Here is a 5,114-nt window from a genome sequence, read left to right as displayed (position 1 = left end):
GAACACTGTGAGGTATTGGACCGGATAGTCATTAAGAGAGAGGAAGTACTCGAAGGGTTGAAATCCTTGAAAGTTGATAAGTCACCAAGGCCAAATGGATTGTTTCCGAGGCTGCTGAAGAAAGTCAGGCAGGAGACAGCAGATGCTCTGAGGATGATTTTCCAATCTTCACTAGATCCAGGGGAGGTACCGGAGGACTGGGGAAATACAAACGTAGTTCCATTGTTTAAAAAGGGATCAAAGGAAATGCCAAACAATTATAGGCCAGTTAGTCTTACATCAGTGGTGAGCAAATTAGTAGAATCAACCCTGAGAGATAGGATTAACTGTCATGTGGAGAGGCATGGACTAGTCAGGGATGGTCAGCATGGATTTGTTAAAGGAAGGTCTTGCCTCACAAGTGTGATTGAATTCTTTGAGGAAGTGACAAGAAGGATTGATGAAGGTAGTGCAGTGGATGTTGTGTACATGGATTTTAGCAAGGCATTTGACAAGGTCCCACATGGCAGATTGGTCAGGAAAGTAAAATCCCATGGGATTCAGGGTAATGTGGCAAACTGGATAAAATGTTGGCTTTGTAACAGGAAACAAAAGGTAATGGTCAGTAGATGCCCTTGCGAATGGAAAGTTGTCTCAAGTGGGGTCTCGGTGTTGGGACCCTTGCTGTTTGTGTTATATATTAACAATTTGGACATGAATGTGGGGGGCATGATTGGGAAATTTGCAGATGACACAAAGATTGGCCAAATAGTGGATAGCGTAGAGGATAGTCATAATCTCCAAAACGATATAAATGGGTTGGTGGAGTGGGTGGTAAAATGGCAGATGGATTTTAACATTGAGAAGTGTGAGGTCATACATTTAGGGAGGTCAAACAGTTACAGGGATTACACAATAAATGGGAATATACTAAGAGGGGTAGATGAAGTGAAAGATCTTGATGTACAAGTACACAGGTCCCTTGAAGGCAGCAGTTCAAGTAGACAAGGTTGTAAAGAAGGCATATGGAATGCTCTCCTTCAATGGCAGAGGTATAGAATATAAAAATAAGAATATACTGTTGGAATTGTATAAAACACTGGTGAGGCCACAACTGGATAATTGTGTGCAGTTCAGGTCACCATATTACAGAAAGGACGTAATAGCTCTGAAGAGAGTGCAGAATAGATTTACAAGAATGTTGCCAGGGTTAGAAAAGTGTAGCTACGAGGAGAGATTGGATAGGTTGGGGTTATTTTCCTTAGAACAAAGAAGGCTGAGAGGTGACTTGATTGAGGTGTACAAAATTATGAGGGGAATAGATAGAGTGGACAGGATAAAATTGTTTCCCTTGATGGAGAATTCTAGAACCAGGGAACATAGATTCAAGATAAGTGGCAGAAGGTGTAGGGGCAAAATGAGGAAGAACTCTTTTACACAGAGGGTAGTGGGTGTCTGGAATTCACTGCCCAAGTTGCTGGTGGAGGCAGAAACTTTAAGCTCTTTTTAAAAAGTACCTGGATCTGCACCTAAAGTGCTGTAAGCTGCAGGGCTATGGGCCGGGTGCAGGAAGGTGGGGTTAGAAAGGGCACCTGGGTGTCCTCGGGCTGGCGTGGACAAGATGGGCAGAATGGCCTCCTTCTGTGCTGTAACTTTTCTGTGGCTGTATGGTTCTAACCAGGCTGCATTGAGTCAATGAAAGAGTGAGTTTATTAGTTACTACACGTGAGAAAAAAATAAAAGCACAACACACGCACACACAAACATTAGAAATGAGAAATTGAGTCCAAAAATAAAAGTTAAAAAGATATACAAATCAGTCCTTTGACCTGTCCATGAGGAGTAAATGGTGAAATGTTGCGGCCATTAAGTTGGGTTAATTCTGTCACAAAAATAGAAAATGCTGAAAAAACTCAGCAGATCGAGCAGAGTTAACATTTCCAGTCCTGTTTCAGAGCAGGTCATATAGGACTCCAAACATTAACTCTGCTTCTCTCTCCACAGATGCTGTCAGGCCTGCTGAGTTTTCCCAGCATTTTCTGTTTTTGTTTCAGATTTCCAGCATCCGCAGTATTTTATTTTTATCCTAGTGATTCTGGTAGCACTGACTTTGGCAGTTAAGCAGTTGGTTTGGAGATTCTTGATTCTGCAGATTATCTGAAAGGAGTTGTCCTGTTTCCTTTTGACTGTGGCTTTGCTGACTTGTGACTTGCTTCCAGCAATCAGAGAAAGAGGTTTATTTTTACCGAGTTGGTGTTCTTCAGCTGTGACCTTCACAGCGCACACACACGCCAGAACAAAACACCTGGAAGGAAAAAAACAAACATGTCTTTCACCCAGATCTATTTTTTTTCAACTCAGTTCATGTTCACAGTCTGGAATATAACTCAACAGGAGGTGGTTTCGGTTGAGATGGTAATCATTTTCCATTATCTCCGCAACCGCAGGAGATTACAGTTCAATTTACATTGTATCTTTTCCTTGGAAGTGCCTCTGTCTGAAGTAGGCCATTGTACACATTTTAGGTGTGACATTCTGTTCTCTCTGAACTAGTTGGTCAAATAATCCACATAGGAATTTTTCAACAAGTGTTTACCTTACAGTCTCGGCCAGTTTTTGCTTGTATGTCCTTTTATAAAAAACACATGATATACTTAAAAGTTCAATATAGCCCCAGCTATGCCTGTCTCTTTATGGGGTATGTGGAACATTCCTTGTTCCAGTCCTACTCCGGCCCCCTTCCACAACTCTTTCTCCAGTACATCGATGATTACTTCGGTGCCGCTTCATGCTCTCGTCAGGACTTGGAAAAATTTATTAATTTTGCTTCCAATCTCCACCCCTCCATCATTTTCACGTGGTCCATCTCTGATACTTCCCTTCCCTTCCTTGACCTCTCTGTCTCAATCTCTGATGATAGACTGTCCACCAATATCCATTACAAACCCACCGACTCCCACAGCTACCTTGACTACAGCTCCTCACACCCCGCTTCCTGTAAGGACTCCATCCCATTCTCTCAGTTCCTTCGCCTCCGTCACATCTGTTCCGATGATGCTAGCTTCAAAAACAGTTCCTCTGACATGTCCTCCTTCTTCCTTAACCGAGGTTTTCCACCCATGGTCGTTGACAAGGCCCTCAACCGTGTCCGGCCCATCTCCCGCACATCCGCCCTCACGCCTTCTCCTCCCTCCCAGAAACATGATAGGGTCCCCCTTGTCCTCACTTATCACCCCACCAGCCTCCGCATTCAAAGAATCATCCTCCGCCATTTCCGCCAACTCCAGCATGATGCCACCACCAAACACATCTTCCCTTCACCCCCAATATCGGCATTCCATAGGGATCGCTCCCTCCGGGACACCCTGGTCCACTCCTCCATCACCTCCTACTCCTCAACCCCCTCCTATGGCACCACCCCATGCCCACGCAAAAGATGCAACACCTGCCCCTTCACTTCCTCTCTCCTCACTGTCCAAGGGCCCAAACATTCCTTTCAAGTGAAGCAGCATTTCACTTGCATTTCCCCCAACTTAGTCTACTGCATTTGGTGCTCCCAATGTGGTCTCCTCTACATTGGAGAGACCAAACGTAAACTGGACGACCGCTTTGCAGAACACCTGCGGTCTGTCCACAAGAATGACCCAAATCTCCCTGTCGCTTGCCATTTTAACACTCCACCCTGCTCTCTTGCCCACATGTCTGTCCTTGGCTTGCTGCATTGTTCCAATGAAGCCCAACGCAAACTGGAGGAACAACACCTCATCTTCCGACTAGGCACTTTACAGCCTTCCGGACTGAATATTGAATTCAACAACTTTAGGTCGTGAGCTCCCTCCCCCATCCCCACCCCCTTTCTGTTTCCCCCTTCCTTTTTTTTTCCAATAAATTATATAGATTTTTCTTTTCCCACCTATTTCCATTATTTTTAAATATTTTAAAATCTTTTATGCTCTCCCCACCCCCACTAGAGCTATACCTTGAGTGCCCTACCATCCATTCTTAATTAGCACATTCGTTTAGATAATATCACCAACTTTAACACCTATGTGTTCTTTTGTTCTACTGTTGTTGACATCTTTTGATGATCTGCTTCTAGTTCTGTCGAAGGGTCATGAGGACTCGAAACGTCAACTCTTTTCTTCTCCGCCGATGCTGCCAGACCTGCTGAGTTTTTCCAGGTAATTCTGTTTTTGTTTTGCTTCTATCACTGCTTGTTTGTCCCTACAGCCACACCCCCCCCCACTTCTCTCTCTCTCTCACTCTCCGCCCCCCACGCACACACCTTAAACCAGCTTGTATTTCAACTCTTTCTTGGACTCGAACTCAAGTTCTGTCGAAGGGTCATGAGGACTCGAAACGTCAACTCTTTTCTTCTCCACCGATGCTGCCAGACCTGCTGAGTTTTTCCAGGTAATTCTGTTTTTGTATTTAATTCAGGGTGTTCATTTCTTTGAATTTTATATACTTTTCATTTTGCAAAGTTACAGGAAGAACAGAATTTACTTTGCCATTATACCCCACTAAGCAGCTGCAGCAACTCTCTTCTTGTGAGTGAGCTCTCATAATAATTAATTAATTAGGAGAAACTCAGAGCTGTATGCTACAAGCCAGATGGATGCCCCTGTGCACATATTTTCCATTGTTAACTAGCCAAAGACTGAATGCTCCCCTCAAGGTGATAGCAGCAAGGTGAAAATCAATAGTTTTTAAAATGCTTTTTCTAGCATCTTCATGAATCTTGAAATAGAGTTGAAGCACTTAGATATGTTTAAGTGCTCAATCTATTTCAGTTTCCCCAATGGAATAAATACACTGCATTAAGTGGCATTGAACCACAGAACTTGGGCAGTGGTAAGGTTGCATCCCCAGTTTCTTCTCCTTCTTCTTAGTCCGACGATGACTTTCTTTCACTCCAGGGTTGTGGGTCCTGAGGTGACCAAAAAGTCCAACGCTGGATCCACACACTCTGCCACAGATGGGGCAGGTAGGGTTTGAGGAGGTGGGTGGGTGGGATGCTCAGATTTTGGTACGCTCCTTCCGCAGTTTGTGCTTGGCCTCCACCTGGGTCAGATGGAAGTGTCCAAAATGGTCAGCAGCTTCACAGATTCTTCTTCTCCAGCTTGGATGGTCTC

This window comes from Carcharodon carcharias, chromosome 15, assembly GCF_017639515.1.
Source record: "Carcharodon carcharias isolate sCarCar2 chromosome 15, sCarCar2.pri, whole genome shotgun sequence".
Lineage (NCBI taxonomy): Eukaryota > Metazoa > Chordata > Chondrichthyes > Lamniformes > Lamnidae > Carcharodon > Carcharodon carcharias.
Note: the sequence above shows the minus strand (reverse complement) of the source record.